Genomic DNA, 21,477 nt, shown 5'->3' with positions numbered 1-21,477 from the left:
TTAAATTTCAAATGTGGGTAGACCTTGGCTCAGGCATTGGGCGTTCTCCCTCCCTAGTCCCCAGCCGGGGACCTAGGGAGCATCAGGGTTATCCAGTGTGTGGGGGGGGATGGGCCGGCTCTGGAGAACATATGTTCAAGCAGAGATAGCCGCCCCCGTTACGCCGCCGCAGGGGAGAGCAATGACGACCTTTCGGCGTACGGCCAAAGCCTCCCTTCAAAAACCCCTTTAACGGGGAACCCTGGTATCGCCGCCGCAAAGAGGAAGATGGACTAAAGGATTCCGCCCAAGGCCTGATACCGCCAAAGTTGTGACGTTTTGCTACGGGAAAGGCGAAACCTGCCAATGCAGGGAAATTCCTTTCCGGCCCTTTAACAGCGACCTTATCGTAGCAGCGCCCGCATACCTGTGGAGACAGGTTAACCTGCAAAACCTATGAAGAAAAGTTAACCTGCAAAAGAAGACATTAACTGAGGGTGGGTAGGGTGGGAGAAGCTCTGGAGCCAAGTGAGGATTAACAATTAAGATCCACCCTCTATTGTGTGGGCAGGTAATCCCTCCCCTTACCTGGCCTGGTTTCCCTGGCAACACTTCCCCCAGGTGGGATTGGACAACTCGCTGGGGTAGGCGGGGACCTCCAGGTATCCCACCTGAGGGAAGGCAAAGCCTATGCTGATGGGGCCACTCCAGATCCAGGGCTGCACGCGTCCACGCAAAAGGCGCCCCCCGTTTTAAGTGGGGAGCGGTCATTGTCTTGCCATTCTGAGCCCTGAAATAAGATGTTGTAGTATGAAGTGTTTCAATTAATGGATGGTTGAAACCCTACATTTTTTCCCAGGACACTCCATCCTGCTCCCTCACCCAGTTTCCTATTTCCTCTCCAAACATCAGCTAAAATTTCATGGATACTGGGCATCTTCAATCTTCTCTGGTCTGCTTTGAGGTTGCCCCCTTCCCCAAAGATTTGTTGTACTTCCACAAACCTTGGGGCTTCTGCAAGCATGATATCCTCCTCTTGTATGTGGTTTTGGTTACATAAGAACAGGCGCTTGAAGATTGAGATCACTGTCTGCTATTTTATCAATGACAGGATTTGCAAATCTAACTGGTTGTCGTCAGCATCTCCAACAACCTTGTCCCTGTCTGCCCCACCCCTGACTTTCCTACATCATCTGAGTTCTTAACTGAAGAGAAAGCTTTGAGGGGTGTTCAGCAAAATGTGATTTGAAACCCATTTCAATTGGGGGCAAAGTGTAGGTTCCCAGTCCATTCAGGAATATTGTAGGTGACCAGTCCATTGAGGAATATTGTAGGGCTCATGTGTGTTCTTTTGCATGAACGAGGAAGGACCAATGTTGTTGTGGAATTTGAAAGAAAAGGAAGAAGAACGTTGCAAAATTTTGAAGAATTTGAATTTTGATGGATAGCTGTGTTTCGTTCTGCATACTGGGTGGTATTCAACTTTGATCTACTGATATTAATGGGCCCAGCTTAGTCGTGTTCATTAATTTCAAACATAGCTGAATACCATTCATCTTTTGAGAAATGTTCTAGAGAGGATGATCAGGTCAGAAGGATGAGTGGGAGGAACTCAAAGAGCTAGAGTCTGATGATCCCAGGAAGGATCCCAGTGGTTTGGGATAGGCTCCGTTGACTCCACAAGAGTAAGAAGCTGTGGGTCCTGAAAATGTAGGAACAGATCCCAAGGAGAGATCAAGCAGAATGTCTCTCTCTGTGTGTGTGCATCATGTAATCCACGAAGGAGGGATCATGTAAGCTTGCACCCAAGCTTAGAGCATGTGTTTAAAACTATATTCTGTACTTTCTACCCAGCGGGATTTTGCCTGTATTCTCCTCACAGCTGCATGGAACAATACATGACTGAGACCTTGAATCTGCAAGGAAAGCATTTTAAATTTACTTAACAGTGCCTGGTCAGCTCATTGCTATAGGAGTAGAAACAGGTCAGCTGCTGTGTACAGCTGAACAAGATAAAAAGCTTTAACAACCTAAATCTCCAATGCTATTTAGGGATACTGCACTTTAATTTTTGTGAGCGTAATCTCTTCTGTTGGGGCTCCCTCCCTGCAAGAGGGTGTGCAAAGCTCCATGTTTTGGCACCAAGCCATTTTCTTTTATCGGCCCTCCATGAGTCCACAGGGATTCATATTTTATTTCCCCACAGTCTTGCCTATGTACTATACTCATTTGAGCATTAAAGATTTTGGCAGAAACCAAAACCTGAGCTTCAGTTCTTCACCCAGCAAGAGCCAGGACATTATGTAAGTTCACATTAAAATGTGAATTGAATTGAATTTCTCCTTGATCCCTACTTGCCACACTATCCAGTCAGTTGGATGGGTCATTAAGGAGGTCACAGAGGATAAAGACTTGTTCATTTATCATGTGGGAACAGTTGAGAACGGGAGATTAAAAGGTTGTTTAGCAGTGTTGTGCTTTGACACACAACATTTTGATATTTTTGTTATACAGTGGTACCTCTGGATACGAACGGGATCTGTTCTGGAGCCCCATTTGCATCCTGAAGTGAACGCAACCCACGTCTGCGTGTGTGCGGGTCACAATTCACCACTTTTGTGCTTGTGTGTGACATTATTTTGACTGCGCATGCGTGAGCGGCGAAACCCAGAAGTAACACATTCCGTTACTTCTGGGTCGCAGCAGAGCGCAACCCAAAAGTGCTCAACCTGAAGCAACTTCAACCTGAGGTAATCAGAAGTCCAACAATCTTAAGTCAAATGAAAGAACAACTGGGAATAACACATCCATTTGGTGGCAGTACTGAGGTTCACCAGAGGTAAATATTGACAGAGGACTAAGTTAGTTGGTTTGCTAGCCTCCCTTCTCTGTCTTGTGGTACAGGGCTATTGTTCTTGCTGGTTGATTTAGTTATGTGAAAGTTTACAGTGTTGGAGATAGTTTTGATTCCTTCTGTCTGCAACCCCTTGCTCACTTCTTTACTTCCAGCTGTGCCAGGGATAAACTCTGTTTCAGGCCGCTATAACAAATTACCCAAAGTAAGGGTTTTTGAATCATGACTGCTGAATTTATCAGTGCAAAGCTGTGGAGTGGAAAATGTTTGGCAATAAATGTGTGATTTTTAAAAGTAGAAAAGTGACAATCATACATTTGCAGTGGGAGGCTGCAAAGTGAAGTGGAGTGAATTTATGAGAAACCTTTAAATGCGATGTGAGATAAGGAGCTTCTGGGAAGCTTTAAACGAGGGGCAGGAAATGGATATATTTTTGGTTGTGCTGAAGAATAGAAAAGACAGAAGAGGGTTATAAAATATGTAAATAACTTTCTGTCAGGCAGTTCAGTAGCTATAAAAAAATAACTACGCTTCCTTCCCCCCTCTTCTTTATTAATCTTTACAAAGGTTTCTTCTCATAATCAGTTAGCATGTCTTGTTGTGGTGTTGCTTCAGATTTCTGTTCTTCATTTTTAAAACTTGCATATTTTATTCATGTTTATGTTATACACCTTTGTAATGAAAAGAATATTGTGTTGTGTTGTTATCATGAAAGCCCTTTTGAAAGCTTTTACAGCAGCAAAGAACAGCCCCTAGAAATAAATAAATTGGCTGCAAGAATAGCTCAGCTCAATTGGAAATTAGCCATAGATAATTTGAAGATCTTCATCAGGCCCTCCAAGTGACCCTGTTTTCCAGGGACAGTCCTGGATTAACAGAAGCCATCCTGGTTTCTGATTTGATCCCAGAATGCCTTGCTTTTCCATAGGACATCCCTATTTTCATCAGAGAAATTTTGGAGGGTATGGAGTTAGGTGGTGCCCAGGCCAATGAGATAAGTAACTATATAACCTTTGGAAGACATCTGAAGGCAGCCCTGTATAGTGACATTTTATAATGTTTAATGTTTTATTGTGTTTTTATATGTGTTAGAAGCCGGCCGGAGTGGCTGGGGCAATCCAGTCAGATGGGTGGGGTATAATAATTATAATTATTATTATGGTATATGCCATCTCTATTTTCTTCAGAGAAATGTTGAAGGATATGCTTTATGTTTCAGGCTTCATCTAATTCACATTTTATTGCTCTGATTTTTATACTGCTGCTATTTTTAATGTTGATTTAACAGAGTCAACAGAACAGATTCACCAGAAGTCTCAAAGCAGTTTACAGATTTCAACAAAAAGAAATCAACATACAAATGTAGGAATCAATCATGTATGCTGCTTTGGATAGACTAGAGAAAGACTGGTCACGAGGACTGGATGATATCTGGTTTTCAACATTGTGATATATCACCAGCTAAACATTGAATATACCAATATATCATGATGTCCGAAATAAGGGTGGAGATATGTAGAGGCATTGGCTGCTTTCATGGTTTGTGATTTTTGTATTGTGATTTTTGCCAGCACCTGCTCTTGTGATTCGCTACTCCCCTGCAGGAGGCAGGGGAGAGCTGAGCTGGCAGAGTTAACAGGGGCTGCAGGAATCAAGAGAAGCATTGGCTGGCTTCACGGGTTTTTCCCACATTGAGAAACTGGTGACTGGGAGTGGCTGCGGAGACCATATAACACTGGTCCTGAAAGATCTACATTGGCTCCAAGTAAGTTTCCAAGCACAATGCAAAGTGTTGGTGCTGACCTTTAAAGCCCTAAAGGGCCTCGGTCCAGTATACCTGAAGGAGCATCTCCACCCCCATAGTTCAGCCTGAGGTCAACTGAGGTCCAGCTCCGAGGGCCTTCTGGCGGTTCCCTCACTGCAAGAAGTGAGGTTACAGGCAACCAGACAGAGGGCCTTCTTGGTGCTGGCGCCCACCCTGTGGAATGCCCTCCCATCAGATGTCAAGGAAATAAAAAGCTATCTGACTTTAAGAAGTCATCTGAAGGCAACTTTGTTTAGGGAAGTTTTTAATGTTTGATGTTTTATCATGTTTTTAATATTCTGTTGGGAGCCGCCCAGAGTGGCTGGGGAAATCCAGCCAGATTTTGGGGGGGGGGTATAAATAATTTGTTGTTGTTGTTGTTGTTGTTGTTGTTGTTGTTGCATAGCACATATACACATCATGATTTGCAATACATTGCCAGATCAAAAATTATGAAACAGATATCATGATATGGACTTCAAACCAGATGTGGATGGTATATCAATATAATAGCCAGCCCCAGTGGTCCCCATCAGGACTGTGAGGAAACAGAGCATTGTGATATCAGGGTAAGTTGTAGCTGGCGTCAGAAGAGCAGGAGGGAAGAATTAGCTATGTAACTGCTTGTTTTCACAACAAGGTTCATTATTTTTATCATTGGGGCTTCTGCTGGGTCATGTGGGATGACAACATTCACCGCTCAAGGATTGTGTGCAGTTGGATGAGCGAGCCAAAATTCAGTGTCGTCCCCAACAAATGCAGCTCACCCCATGGAGCGTGATTCTTTGAAAAATCGCACACGGCAATTGCATTTTATTAGTTCAGAGACTTCATTTCCCCAAACCTCAGATTGCTACACATCCTCTGTAAACACTAGGACACAAAGCAAGAATGCTTTCAGTACCAAAAAAAAAAAAAAGTTGATTGCTTTCTGTAGCACTTCCTCCTTAGCAAACCACGGGCTTCCAAAGATGCTCAACATTAGTAAACAGCTTACATCACACCTCATGTAATGAATTTATTTCGGCATTAATAAACATGAAAACACTTTGCTGCTGTCAAGGAAGAAAAAAACCTCTGGAAATAGCTGTTGTCCCAAAGGTATTCCCCCACACAAATCACAGGAAGCGGCATTTTTGCTTGGCTCAATAGAAATTTCAGTGCAAAGTCCCCCTGAAATATTAAGCCTTCTATGAAGTCATTAAAGTTCAAAACTTTAAAACATTTACCAGAGTTTTCAGCCTGCGCAGACAGCAGGGTTTATTTGTTGTTCTTTTAATCCTGGATTGTAAAGACCCAAATTAACAGAGGATGCCAGTTTACACACTGGAAGACAAAATCTTTACGGATAAAATCAATATGAAGAAGAAGCTACTTGGTATACAGGGAGGACTTTAAACCAAGGAAACAGACTACTGATAAATATAAATGTATTGAAAGGCCCAGAAACCGGAATCTGAGAATCAAACCCGAGATCTGGGGGAATGAGGGAATTTGGATTTGACATATCTTGGGTTTTCCCTGCTGGTCCTGAGCTACACCTAGACAAGCTTCTTAGCCCAGCTCATCTGGCAGAACGTAAGCCACTGTGAGTCCCCCATAAGAGGGCATGGCTTCTTCTTCCTCCTCTCTTTTTAAAATACTGCCTAATGCACTGATGCCCCCACCTGCTACGGCTGTCTGCTGCAGCCATACCTCACCCAAATGGTACTCTTCCTTCATTACTCAAATGGGTAATTCAAACCAATTGGGGTCAAAACATAATCACAACTCCATGAAATCAGGCAATTTTGGCTTTGTGCTGATACCACCAAGGGCAAAACTAAGTCCATTCAGAACGCAGGCAGTGCATGTGAAATCAATTCAGAATGAAGGCAGTGCATGTGAAGTCATTTCAGAATGAAGGCTGAATATGTGAGCAATCGCCCAAGTAATTTCCAAGGGGCTCACTTTTCAATGCTGCCAAATATGTTCACAAACGCACATAGAAAGTAATTTTGTCTCAGCCTTAACAGGCTGTCAAGAAATTCATTGCTGGGTCCAAAAAACCTTAAAAGTCTGTAGTGGAGAACTGAACTGACCATTCTGGCAAAAAGCAATATTTTTTTTATATTTTTTTTTTTGGGGGGGGTTGTCCTACTTTTTCCTGGGTTGAAATTTATCCTAGTAGCTAATGAAAAGTTTATGTCAGGGAAGCAGACCCCAGGAACAAGTTTCCCAAGACAACTTTGAGGGGATGGCGCGTTAAAAAATAACTTGACAGTGTCCTCTTAAACAAGTAGTGAGTGGTATAATTGGATGCTATTTTCCCAACCTCATTAGCATATGTTATCGGGAGCTGGAATTAATTTGCTGTCAGTTTTCTCTGTTGCTTTCTGAGATATTGAAAATTGCACAGAAATATATATATGAAATCAGAGAGATCTATAAATACCCCAATCCCTGTACCACAATGACCTTTACAATATTCTGTGTTTAGGCCACTTGACCATTTTGTGTCTCCATTAATTACAGTCTTTTCCTGATGGGGGGAAAAGGGAAATACTTTAACCCTGAGTACTAAAGCATAATGACATAGTTGAAAAGAAAGTTCATGATGCATCTAGTACAGGCGTCAAGAACCTGATGCTAGACTCCAACTCCCATCAGCCCTGACCAGCATGGTCAGTGGTCAGAGATGGTGGGAGTTGTAGCCAACGACATATGAAAGGCCACAAGCTCCCCATCCCTAATATACAGTAGGGCTGTATACTACCTATGAAACATCTCAAGGCAATATAATTATAAAAATGTCAACAGTAACTACAGCAGGCATCTTCCATTTCCTACAGCATATCTGAGCAATCTGGAGCTGCCTCAGCATTGTAGGGCCTTCACTTTGGCTTGATGTCATGTTCTCCTGTCAGGGACTGGACATTGGAGGAGGAATGGTGGAGACACCCCCCCCCTTCTCCTGAACCTTCCATAGAAGAGAAGGGTAGTATAGATTTACAACAGTGGTTTGCAGAAGGTCATGACTCAGAGACAGAAGAGGGGAAAAGCTGGGAGATAATGGAAGAGGAGGTAGGGGCAGCAGAACCAGAGTAGCTGGCTGACACATTATCATTAGAAAACATTCCTGACCCCGCTTTCTCCTAGGACCTGGCGTGCATTGAGAGTAGTAGAACAGAAAGCTCAGAGGCAGATCGGCTAGCACAGGGACGATGTACAATAGGAGAGATGGAGGGGGTGGGTACACAAAGCAATGCCATTACTGGAATGGAGAGGCACTTTTCAAAGCCTCTTTCTGTGAATATTGAATAAAGGACTTGGTAAGAACTCTTCCTGTTATCTGCTTCTTGGCTGCCCACCGGGGGAGGGATCGGATTCCCTGAAGCTTGACATCTCCCCTCTGCTTTTCTTGAAGGATGCTTCAGGAAAATCTCATATTTGGAAAGATGCTGTCCCTGTGACTCTGGCCAAATTGAAACAGAAGAACAGGTTTCTTTAACCTCGGCTCTCCAGATGTTTTGAGATTTTATATTTTTTGAGTCATTGATATTTTAAGGTTGTCCAAATGAATATTATACAGTCGTGCCCTACAAGACGAATGCCTCGCAAGATGAAAAACCCGCTAGACGAAAGGGTTTTCCGTTTTGGAGGTGCTTCGCAAAACGAATTTCCTATGGGCTTGCTTTGCAAGACGAAAATGTCTTGCGAGTTTTTTCGACTTTTTCCCCCTCCCCCCCTTTTTCTAAGCCGCTAAGCCGCTTATCTGCTTATCCGCTAAGCCGCTAAGCCGCTAAAAGCCGCTAAAAGCCACTAAAAGCCGCTAAAAGCCGCTAAGCCGCTAATAGCGCTAATCCTCTAAGCCGTCAAGGGGCTAGCTTCGCAAGACAAAAAAACCGCTAGACCAAGAAAATCGCGGAACGGATTCTTTTCGTCTTGCGAGGCACCACTGTAAATTGTAAAAAAGAAAATTTAATAAAAATTTTATATATATAAATACTCTGTTAAGATGGTTTGCAAGAGGTGCCGAAAGGACAATAAAGATGGTACTTGTCTGATATGTATTGGAAGCGAGTACCAGAGGGTTCCATTATAGTTATAGTCTTCCACAGAGATTAGTCAAGTTACTGATCTTACACTAGCTAGAACTTCTGGGCCAACCTCAGGGGCAGCCCCACGTAGAGTGTAGTGCAGTGGTCCAACAATGTGTCAGTAGTAGGTGAGCCAAAGGCAAAAGTGAGCGGAGCAATGGATGTGACTCTTATTTTGTATATTTGGTTACATTCCAATCATGTAAAAATCAAAGGCTTTTATATACATTTTTCCATCTTGGCAGTCAAAAGGCATACAAGAATGCATTCCAGTTGGGCAAATTAAACTTCAGCAGGTCTGGTTGGGGATGTGAGGTAAGTCCCAAGGGCCACATTTGGTCCATGGGCCTGAGGTTCCCTACCCATGCTTAAATTAAATTAAATTAAAAGACTCCTGCTTCTTGGGAGAAAAGCGATGACAAACCTAAGCAACATCTTAAAAAGCAGAGACATCAGCTTGCCAACAAAGGTCCGCATAGTTAAAGCTATGTTTTTCCCAGTAGTGGTGTATGGAAGTGAGAACTGGACAATAAAGAAGGCTGATCACCGAAGAATTGATGCTTTTAAATTATGGTGCTGGAGAAGACTCTTGAAAGTCCCATGGACGGCAAGAAGATCAAACCTATCCATTCTGAAGGAAATCAGCCCTGAGTGCTCACTGGAAGGACAGATCCTGAAGCTGAGGCTCCAGTACTTTGGCCACCTCATGAGAAAAGAAGACTCCCTGGAAAAGGCCCTGATGTTGGGAAAGATTGAGGGCACAAGGAGAAGGGGACGACAGAGGACGAGATGGTTGGATAGTGTTCTCGAAGCTACCAACATGAGTTTGACCAAAATGCAGGAGGCAGTGGAAGACAGGAGTGCCTGGCGTGCTCTGGTTCATGGGGTCATGAAGAGTCAGACACGACTAAACAACAACAACCCATGCTTTAGATTGTACACATCTTTATGCTCTTATTCCCATATGGTGGCAAACATTATCTGTCGTTGAACAAATATAAAAGACAAATATCTTTGAGATATTGAGATTAGCAAATTTGCGTGTCAAGACCCCGAAACCACCCCTTCATCAAAGAATGAGACACAAGAACACAGATATTAGGTTAATGTTATTGGGCAAAATTTGGCCACAACTTTATGGGTTACAGAATGTGAGTGGCATTGGCTTAGGCACTGGAATTGACCTGACTATATCTGACTCCTGCCCGTCATGCAGGGAGTCCGGTAAGGGTCAACTACCAATAAGGGGAGCCCCGTTGATGCAAACCAACGCGAGCTCCCCCAGGGTTTCCGATGGGGTCGTGGCATGGCCCTAATCCAGCCCCAGACTTCGGACAAGATTCACACTCCCAGATTCCTTTAAAGGAATACCCTTAAGTTTGGAGGTGCAGGTGATGGCCAAACCTCGCCTCCCCCATCATAAGATCAACCAATGCCTAACCACCAAACCTTACAAAGTTGTGATGATTGCTACAAGGTAGGCAAAAACCAAATGGCCCAAGCCAATCTGCCAGGTGGAAAAATTCCTACAAGGCCCTTCAACAGTGACCATAGCAAGGCCAATGTCGAAACCACCAAATTAGGGAGGGAGGTTGGGAGATTGAGGAAGCAAGCCGAGAGAAAGCTCTCCAGCTCGTGCCCTTGGCTAGCTGGGTGATGGCGTGGCAGGGAGCCTCCGGGTGATGTGGGACTCTGTCCCCTGTCCCAGGAGGGGAGTTGGTAGCCATGTGGTCCACCACAACTCCTCCCCACTGTTAAGTGGAGTGGATTTAACAGGTGAGCTGTGCACATCTTTATTTACTGCATGCTATCTCCAGAAGTGATTCTAGTAGTGATGTATGGAAGTGAGAGCTGGACCATAAAGAAGGCTGATCGTCGAAGAATTGATGCTTTTGAATTATGGTGCTGGAGGAGACTCTTGAGAGTCCCATGGACTGCAAGAAGATCAAACCTATCCATTCTTAAGGAAATCAGCCCTGAGTGCTCACTGGAAGGACAGATCGTGAAGCTGAGGCTCCAGTACTTTGGCCACCTTATGAGAAGAGAAGACTCCCTGGAAAGGACCCTGATGTTGGGAAAGATGGAGGGCACAAGGAGAAGGGGCGACAGAGGACGAGATGGTTGGACAGTGTTCTCGAAGCTACCAACATGAGTTTGACCTAACTGCGGGAGGCAGTGGAAGACAGGAGTGCCTGGCGTGCTCTGGTCCATGGGGTCACGAAGAGTCGGACACGACTAAATGACTAAACAACAACAACATCTCCAGAAACTATCCCAAGAATAAAAAATACATACTGGCTTTTTTAAAAGGTGCCTGTCAGGGGTTCAGGGAGAGAGACGCAGAGTGAGGGGGAAGGATTCCAGACTGACGAGGAAGAGGATGACAATGACCCAAGATTGTCCATGAGTCCGTCCAGTGAATCGGAGGACTCCCAAAAGGGAGCCCCTCTGGTCAAGCCAAGGGGAGCTAGAGGGGGAAGCAGTCAGGAGCAGGGAAAGGAAGGGGGAACCCCCAGTGGGAGTTGGAGAGCGAGACCGGCTGCTCCGCTGGAACGGAGTGAGGGGGGAGGAGTGACCAGTGTGTCAGAAGGAGCAGAACAGGAAGCAGAGAGGGGAAGGAGATCAGGGCAAAACGTGCTGCCGGAAGGGGAGGAAAGTAGTATTGAGGGCAATGTAACGGTCGAAAGGAAGGTCAAGAGCAACGTAAGCGCGCCAAGTTCAAAATGGGAGGCGCGCGGAAATGAAGAGAGTCCTGGGGAGGAGCCTGGTCCCAAAGCCCGAAGGAGGGGGGAGGAGGCGGCAGAGGATTCAGCCTCGGGAGAGTCCCGAAGGGAGAGAACACAGGGGGGCAGAAAGACCCTGCGGAAAAGGAAAGAGAGAAAGAGGTGGACCAGTACAAGCCTCTTAAACTGGTGTCGAGGGGGGAGCGAGTCAGAGGGGACTTCAGCGGTCTAAGGGTAACAGACGTAGGGTCACGGACTTCGGATCTAAAGCTACTGATGTTCTTGAATAAAAGCTTTTGTACATAAGCTGGAGTGGACTTTGGTCTCTTGTGAGCTGGGACCACGGGTGACTCTGACAGTAAGTCCCCTCTCAAAGAACGCAAAATTTTTTTTTGCAAAGCTCACGAACGGTGGCAGCCATGAGTGCGGAGGAACAGCTGACAACACTGCGCAACGCTGTTACGGAACTCACCGCTGCAGTCATTGCATCTCAGAAGAAGAGTGATGAAGCGGAGAAGCGCTGCCAGGACCTGCAAATAAGGTGGGAGCGTGCTAGCAAGGAGGGGTTCCCAGGGTCCAGATCAGAGGGAATTGGACTTGGAAGGCGGGGGGGCAGTCTAGTCACCCACTTCGATGGGAACCTAAAGCACTACCCAAGTTTCAGAGCAGACGTCTTGTATGCACTGCATTTGCTTCGTAATGACTTTAAAGATGAAGAGGAGAAAGTGGGGTTTATTGTGTCTCATTTGCATGGGGAGGCAAGAGCTTGGTTGCGCAATTTGTGGCGCGAAGACGGCCCTGCCCGCCGCGATTCTGATGAATTTATTAAAGCGATGGATGCTTGTTTCCAGTCAACCGTGGATCTTGATCTTGCACGCAGGGAAATGCACGGGTTGCGGCAAGGGAGAGCCACTGTGCGTCAGTATCATTCGCGATTTTTCGCCTTACTGACTGTATTGGGCTGGGAGAAGCACTGCAAACCAGTGAGAGATTTGTTCTGGGAGGGTCTCAGCGGCCCCATAAAAGATGAACTTGCCAGGGGAGACAGACCTCAGACCCTGGAGGACGTCGTGCAGAGGGCTCTTGCAATAGGGGTACGCCACGAAGAACGTCCTTGGCACAATGAGGAGGGACGCCAGGCGCGTGCACCGGCAAGGACGCCTCCTTTTCTCCCCAGAGACTTTAGCCAGGCGCATCCCTCACCTCTGGCGCGGCAGGGGGAGGAACCGATGGAAATTGGTGGTGCTAAGGCTCAGGCAACAGCCAGAGTTCCAGCTTCCGGTGCAGTAAAGGCGAAGCCTCCTAGAGGGACCAGGAAATGTTACATCTGTGACAGTGCACTACACATGGCGAAAGAGTGTCCCCAGAGGCCCCAGAAGCACACTGCAGCCTTAGCAACAGTGGCAGCAGAAGTGATGCAAGAGGAGCAGTCTCAGGGAAACGACAGTGCCTGGCTGGAAGCAGAGCTGCTGGGGCTCAGCCAGGCGAATCTGTAGAGCAGTCCCCAGTGCCTTTGCAACGTACAGACCCTTTACCACCCAAGCCAACAGTGCAGCTCACTGCAACACTCCAGTTGCCGAACGGAACCACCCTGGAAGTCCCCATCACGATCGATTCTGGGAGCAACGCGGACTTTGTGGGGGTGCAGTTCGTCAAGCAGCATCGCATAGCGCTTCTGCCCGCGACAACGCCTCTAAACGTAGTCACGGTTGATGGCAGGAAATTGCTGGGAGGACAAGTTGTGCAACAGACGCCTCCCATGGAGATGCGGATTGGACATCATAGAGAAGTCATCAGCTTCAATGTCACCCGCCTGTCGGACACGCCTATAGTACTAGGCATGAGTTGGCTGGAGAGACACAGTCCTGCGATAGCGTGGTACCAACGGCAGATCACCTTTTGCTCATCGTACTGTGCTCAACATTGTATCCAGTCCAGCCAGGAGGAAGGGGCGGAGCAGCAGCTGCAACTTGGCATGGCGCAGGCAGTTCCTCGCAAGTACGAGAGTTTCCTGGAGGTTTTCTGCGAGAAGGAAGCTGACCGGCTGCCGCCCCACAGACCTTACGATTGCGCGATCGACCTGTTGCCGGGGGCGCAGCTGCCGACTGCGAAGCTGTATTCCATGTCTGAGGACGAGATGCAAGAACTCAGGGAGTTCATAGAGCATAATTTGAAGCGTGGATTCATCCGGGAGTCCAAAGCAGTGGGGGGCAGTCCTGTGTTTTTTGTAAAGAAGAAAGACACGCCCCAGAAAAGACTCATTGTGGATTTCAGGGCCATAAATTCCATGACCAAGCCCAAGGCCTTCCCCATGCCCAAGATTGATGACCTCCTAGCGACCGTGCGGAAGGGGAAGATCTTCACCAAGTTGGATCTGCGTGGAGCGTATAATCTCATCCGTATCCGGGAGGGCGATGAGTGGAAGACGGCCATGTTCACGCCTCTGGGCACGTATGAATACAGAGTTATGCCGTTTGGTCTCCAAAATGGATCTCACGTCTTCCAAGCCTTTATGCATCACGTGCTGGCGGGGCTCCTCTACAAGAAGTGTGTGTGTTTCCTCGACGACATCCTGATCTTTTCGGAATCGCAGGAGGCTCATGAGAGAGACGTGAAGGAGGTCCTGCAGAGACTGCGAGAACACAGGCTCTACGCCAAGTTGGAGAAATGCCAGTTTGATGTGACGGAGGTGGATTTCCTCGGCTACAAGCTGTCTGACAAGGGGCTGGCCATGGACAGCGTCAAGGTCCGCGCCGTGTTAGACTGGAAGAGCCCACGCAATCGGAAGGAGGTCCAGAGATTTGTCGGGTTCGCCAATTTCTACCGCAAATTCATCAGGGGTTTTGCAAAGGAGACAGCAGCAATCACGGACACCCTCAGTTCCAAAAAGAAGAAGTTCGCTTGGACGGAACAGGCAGAGCGCTCTTTTAGGAAGCTTAAAAGCCTCTTCGCTTCCGAGGAGCAGCTGCTGCACGTGAATCCGGGCAGACCCATGCGAGTAGAGACCGACGCCTCAGACAGAGCGGTGGGAGCCGTACTCCTGCAAGAAGATTCCCAAGGAGATTGGAGACCCTGTGCCTTTTACTCCCGAAAGCTCAGCAAGGCGGAGCAAAACTACACCATATGGGACAGAGAGCTGTTGGCCATCCACGCTGCCTTCAAAGCATGGCGACACTTCCTCATAGGTGCCAAGCACACAGTGCAGGTCCGCACAGATCACAAGAACTTAGAGTATTGGCGCACGGCGAAGCTCCAGAGCCAAAGACACATGCGCTGGGCTGAATTCTTCGCGGATTTCGACTTCAGGATAGAATACATCCCGGGAGAATCCAACATTATAGCCGACGCGCTCTCCAGGAAACCGCAATATCTCGAGGAAGCAGCGCCAGTGGCAGCCAAGCACATTTTCGCACCGCAGGCGTGGACGTGCGCTACCATCGCAGTCGACCTGGACGCGGTGGGACGTGCGTTGCAAGTAGATCGATTTGCACAATCCAAGATGGAGGCGCTGCGCAGGGGTTCGCAGAGAGAAGATGAGTTCCAATTACGCGATGGGCTGTTAACTCACAAAGGTGCCCTCTACGTACCGGGCGAAGAGCTCCGCGCGAGGGTTCTGCAGCAGTTGCACGACGCCCCCAGTGCGGGCCACTTCGGCAAGGAGAAGACAATAGAACTGGTGGCCAGGGACTTTTGGTGGCCCCAGATGCGGGGAGAGATAGCGGATTACGTCGCCAGGTGTGACACTTGTCAGAGGTCCAAGCCAGTGCACCAGAAGCCAGCGGGGTTACTGGAACCGCTGGAGACGCCACAGCAACCGTGGGAGAGGGTGGCGCTGGACTTCGTCACTGACCTGCCCAGCTCCAGAGGCAAGACGGCGGTGCTGGTGGTGGTGGACTTGTTCACCAAGATGGCGCACTTCATTCCTTGCGCGAAGGTGGCGACGGCGGAACAGACCGCCAAACTCTTCATCGATCACGTGTTCAAGGTGCATGGGCTGCCACAATCCGTCCTGTCCGACAGGGGGCGCCAATTTGTTTCTACCTTTTGGCGGAAGCTTCTAGGTATCCTGCATGTCAAGATCAACCTAACGTCGGCAAGGCATCCGCAGACCAACGGCCAAGCAGAGAGAGTCAACGCGATCATGCAGCAGTACCTGAGATGTTACGCCAATCAGCGCCCGGCGGCGTGGGTAGACTACCTGCCGATGGCGGAGTTTGCCTACAACAACACGAAGCACGCGTCGACGGGGGTGACGCCGTTCTTCGCGAACAATGGTCGTCATCCCAGAACCTTCCCGGGGTTCGTAACACCGGGAGAGGGGGTGACGCAAGAGGCCGACCAGTTCACAGCAGAGCTGCAAGAGGTGCACGAGGAGCTGCGGAGACATTTGGAGCTAGCCAAACAAGCATATAAGGTGCAGGCAGACAAAAACAGGAGAGTGGGAGAGGACATCCAGGTGGGGGACTGGGTATGGTTAGCGGCCCAAGCGATGCCAGCCAGGTCGTTGGCTAAGAAGAAGCTGGGACACAAGCAGCTAGGGCCATACCAGGTGGAGGCTAGGATTAACCCTGTAGCTTTTCGACTGGCCCTCCCCGAAGGTTCCAGAGTGCACCCGGTCTTTCATAGGTCGGTGCTCACTCCCTACAAGACCCCGCACAGGTTTCAGGAGTCTGACACAGTACCGCACGCACGCACTCAGTCACCCGAGAGGGAGGGGGCGCCCAGGGCCGAACCACTCAACGAGGTCACTGAGATCCTGGACTCGAGATGGGGGGTAGAGGGAGTAGAATACTTTCTAGCCAGAGAGGGTACCCCGGCCAGTGCCAATATTTGGGTGCCGGACTACGCTTTAGACGAACCTCTTCTGAAAGACGAGTTCCATGCACTTTTCCCGCATAGACCCATGCCAGCCGAATATTTTGATGACTGGCTCTTTACGCCCACACTTTCAGACAGTACTTTCAGGGGCTTTTCTTCCGCTGAGGAGAGAACGCCAGAATCAAGCCCGCCCAGGGGATCGAGTTCGGGGGTAGACACAGAACCCTCTTACTGGTGGGACGAGCAACCAGAGGACGACTGGCGCAAGAAATGGCTGACGGGGCCTTGGCAGGCAGCACCAGACGAAGTAGCAATGGAAGAGGGAGCCGAGAACACCTTGGGTGAAGAACCCGCATTCGAACACACATACACCGAGCTGCTAGCAGAGGACATTGAAGCAAACGAACTGTATCCTGCATCTACCTCCGAGGAGATGCGGCTCCCACGACCTGCCTCCGAGGGCCGGGAGGGGGGAAGGGGGGGCTTCGAGGGGGGGATGGATGTCAGGGGTTCAGGGAGAGAGACGCAGAGTGAGGGGGAAGGATTCCAGACTGACGAGGAAGAGGATGACAATGACCCAAGATTGTCCATGAGTCCGTCCAGTGAATCGGAGGACTCCCAAAAGGGAGCCCCTCTGGTCAAGCCAAGGGGAGCTAGAGGGGGAAGCAGTCAGGAGCAGGGAAAGGAAGGGGGAACCCCCAGTGGGAGTTGGAGAGCGAGACCGGCTGCTCCGCTGGAACGGAGTGAGGGGGGAGGAGTGACCAGTGTGTCAGAAGGAGCAGAACAGGAAGCAGAGAGGGGAAGGAGATCAGGGCAAAACGTGCTGCCGGAAGGGGAGGAAAGTAGTATTGAGGGCAATGTAACGGTCGAAAGGAAGGTCAAGAGCAACGTAAGCGCGCCAAGTTCAAAATGGGAGGCGCGCGGAAATGAAGAGAGTCCTGGGGAGGAGCCTGGTCCCAAAGCCCGAAGGAGGGGGGAGGAGGCGGCAGAGGATTCAGCCTCGGGAGAGTCCCGAAGGGAGAGAACACAGGGGGGCAGAAAGACCCTGCGGAAAAGGAAAGAGAGAAAGAGGTGGACCAGTACAAGCCTCTTAAACTGGTGTCGAGGGGGGAGCGAGTCAGAGGGGACTTCAGCGGTCTAAGGGTAACAGACGTAGGGTCACGGACTTCGGATCTAAAGCTACTGATGTTCTTGAATAAAAGCTTTTGTACATAAGCTGGAGTGGACTTTGGTCTCTTGTGAGCTGGGACCACGGGTGACTCTGACAGTGCCAATCTCTAAGCATTTGCCAACCCAAACAAGGCACTTTCCCCCCATCTTTAAAACCGAGATGTACAATTACCAAGCATTTTTGTTAAGAGATATCTGAACTCTGTTTGTCTGCTAGCCTTGTCAGGCTGAGCTAAATCTTCTCAAGTTCTGACATTTCAGAAAGTATAATATCCTTGTCTGGCTGTGCACATGAATCCAAGCTGGAGAAAAGAATATAAAGACTTGGGCTTATAGCTCTGTAGGGGATCCTTTTAGCGCCTAGCACTTATATAGACAATCGCTACTACAGAAAATAGCTCTTTATCTCTCTCCTGTGCTGTTTGTGTCTGATTCTCGGCAATTTTTTTTTTTTTTGACACTTTATAGTGTGGATGTGCTCTGAAGAGGACTTTAAGCAGCAGGATTGAAAGCCATATCACTGTCTCCCTGTCAAAATGATACCAGTGTATTGTACGGAGTTTGGGACTTTGACTGGGAGCAACTGGTTCGAATCCACACAAAAGCACAAAGCTCATTAGAAGCAAGACTTTTTTTTCAGTTGGAAGGACACTAGGATTAACACCTGATTGGGCATTGAGGAAACCGGAAACTGGGCTTGCCGGGCCATTGGTCAGATCCAGCTGTGTTCTAATGTTTTCAGTAGTGCTATGCTGTACCAATGAGACGTGTGTGGCGCTGTGGTCTGAGCCTCTTGGGTTTGCAGATCAGAAATTCAGCGGCTCGAATCCCCATGACGGGGTGAGCTCCCGTTGCTCGGTCCCAGCTCCTGCCAACCTAGCAGTTTGAAAGCATGTCGAGGTGCAAGTAGATAAATAGGTACCACTCTGGCAGGAAGATAAACAGCGTTTCCATGCACTGCTTTGGTTTCGCCAGAAGCAGCTTAGTCATGCTAGCCGCATGACCCAGAAAAACTGTCTGCAGAGAAACGCCAGCTCCCTTGGCCAGTTAAGCAAGATGAGCCGCGCAACCCCAGAGTCATTCACGACTGGACTTAACTGTCAGGGGCCCTTTACCTTTATGCTGTACTGTGGTTTGAAACTCTAGCTCTGTGAAGTCAGCACCCGCAACAACCTACAGTTCCCAGAATTCTTTGGGGGAAAGCCATGACTATTAAAGTGGTATTGTAGTGCTTTAACTGTGTGGTGTGAATTTGGCCATGGACCACTCCCAAAATTCTTTTGCGGCTGCACACTACAAAGGAAGATCAATTGTGGTGAATGCAAGCTGTCATTCAAAGAATGTTATCATTCACTATATTCTCATTGAATAACTCTCGATAAGCTTCTGGCAAGCCCTGGGATTTCCTGGAACACATTTTAAAAGGGTTTGTTCTGGATCAGGAGAATGTTTGATTAAGTATCCTGTCCCAGCAGAAAAGAAAATCAAAAGCTATATCCCAGTTGTGGTGTTCACAATGAATTTCACTCTAACAGTCAAATCTCTTAGGCATTATATCATTCAGAGCAGTTCGGCTGGAGTTGTTAAGAGTAGAGTTGCCACTGAATTTCACCTGAAGCAATGTTATGAGGGTAATATGGAGGTTCCTGCTGAGGCAAACATTTGAGGAACTTGAAGGGAAACAAACAAACAAAAAAGGTTCACTTAGATAAGAAGTATTTCTTAGTGGGGCTCTCAGCATCCCTACTCAATACCAACATAAAACATTAATGCGGGTTTGTTTATTAATTAAAATATTTTAAATTCTTGCTATAGTGGTTGATCTCAGACCAGGATACAAGAAAAGAGAAATAAAGCAAAACAGTGTTTGAACTCTTACATCCATAAAACATAACAATTCACAATAGTCATAGCATACAATATAAAACACTTAACAAACAGCACAGGCAAGCCAAATATTAAACTATCCTTAATGTGGAAAATTTCTGAGTAAAAAGTGAGGTTTTCACTTGGTGTCAAAATATGGCCATCAGGCCTAGCCAGATTTCTGAGGAGAGGGCATTAGTGTAGTTTTTTAGATATATTAAAAAATGCTTTTTATTGTGTTTTTCACAAACAAAAATAAAACAATCTTTTACAATCATCATTTTATGTCATCTTATTTACACTGCGCATATTCACGCCCAGACTTCCTTCCTTCCCTGCTTCGGTTTTCTTAATATATATCCTCTCTTGCAGGTTCTTATTCATCTTCTATATACATCACAGGATTTATGTTAACCCTGCTACAGTTTTTAAACTTCTACAGTTAATTCTTATGTATGCAACAAATTTACCCCACTCTTCTTCAAACTTTGTCCCTTTTTGGTCTCGAATTTTATAAGTCATTTTGGCTAATTCTGTATACTCAAAAAGTTTAGCCTGCCATTCCATTACTGTAGTTTCCACTTTTAAGTCACAAGGATCCTAGCTGCTACTGTAGCATATTGGAATAATTTATGGTCCTCCTTTTTTACTTCCTCCCCTATTATCCCTAATAAAAAAGCCTCCGGTTTTTTCGGGAATGTACACTTAAAAAGTTTCTTCAGTTCATTATATATTAAATCCCAAAACTTTTTCATCTTTTCACACTCCCACCACATGTGGTAGAGATCGAGAGGGCATTAGTGCAGTTGATTTGGAATAGTGTAGTTGCTTTGGAAGATGATAATCAGGCATCCGTACAACATGACCAATCCAACAAAGATGATGTTGAAGAATCATTGCTTCAACACTGGTGTTCTTTGCTTCTTCCAGTACACTGGCACAGCGGCGTAGCGTGGGTTGTCAGCACCCGGGGCAAGGCAAGCAATTTGCACCCCCTAACTCGGGGCATGGCAAGTAATTTGCGCCCCCTAACCTGGGGCAAGGCAAGTAATTGGCGCCCCTAACCCCTAACCTGCCGCCGCTGCCAGCTTCTTCTTGCTGCTGCCTGGGCTGGGGTATTTACGGTAAGGTAGCCACGGCGGCGGCGGCGGGTCCGTGTCAGGTGATCTGAGGCGAGTTGCCGCTGGCGCTGCCGCCCAAACGCCGCCACTTGCCCGGAGGAGGAGGGCAGAGAGGCGAGGAAAATGCAACATGGCCCAGCAGCTGCAGCAGGCCCTGATGCGTGGGGACCGCGGCGAGCGCTGAGAGCCGCTGCCTGCCGGACGCCTTCAGCCCGGACGCGCACAGCTCATCGGTTCCGCGAGACATGGGGCTCTGCTACAGCCTGCGTCCGTGGCTCTTCGGCGACTCCAGAGGCAGCGAGCGCCCCCCCAGATGTTGCGCCCGGTGCGGCTGGCCCCCCCCTGCACCCCCCACGCTACGCCACTGCACTGGCATTAGTTCGCCTGTCTTCCCAAGTGATGTGTAAAATTTTTTGGAGACAACAGCATGGCATGGGTGGATAGGGTGTTGGGGCAACAGTGGAGCATTTTGTCACAAGCAAGGAAACATCCTAGGACGGCCGTGCCCACAAGCATTCCTGGAAAGAAACTCCCATCCTTTATCCACAGTAGGAACAAAGCAAAAAGCTCACCTGAAAGGAAAGAGGGGAACGAACCAATAAGCCACGACTGGTGTTTCCCTCCTTTTCCCAGTCCTGTGGAAAGTCCTGGGTCTCAAGGTCTTTCTGGAAGTCTGGTACACTTATTCCTTGTCATCTAGTGGTGATCTGGGACTTTCATAAGGCAAGCAAAGAGGAATAGCTCACCCATATCCATTCTCCATTATGCTTTTAAACACTACAAAACTCATAAGAAATGTGCTCATTATGTAAGCTCACTTGCACATCTTATTTTGTTTCCTACAGCAATTATTAGCACCACTGCATTTGCCCGTAGATCAAAATCATGTCAGCTTGAGCAGTAACCTCAGCCAGAAATGAAATGTTAATTGAGGTTAATACATCAGTAAAACCCATCTTTTTTATTATTATTAAGTCTTGTTTTTCTGTCTTGACTGACAGACTGGTTAGAGCACAAAATCAGCCCTCGTTAAAGGCTGTAATACCCACCCACCCCTAAACAC

Source organism: Podarcis erhardii (assembly GCF_964252035.2).
Source record: "Podarcis erhardii genome assembly, chromosome: 6".
Lineage (NCBI taxonomy): Eukaryota > Metazoa > Chordata > Lepidosauria > Squamata > Lacertidae > Podarcis > Podarcis erhardii.
This window is presented reverse-complemented; position numbering follows the sequence as displayed.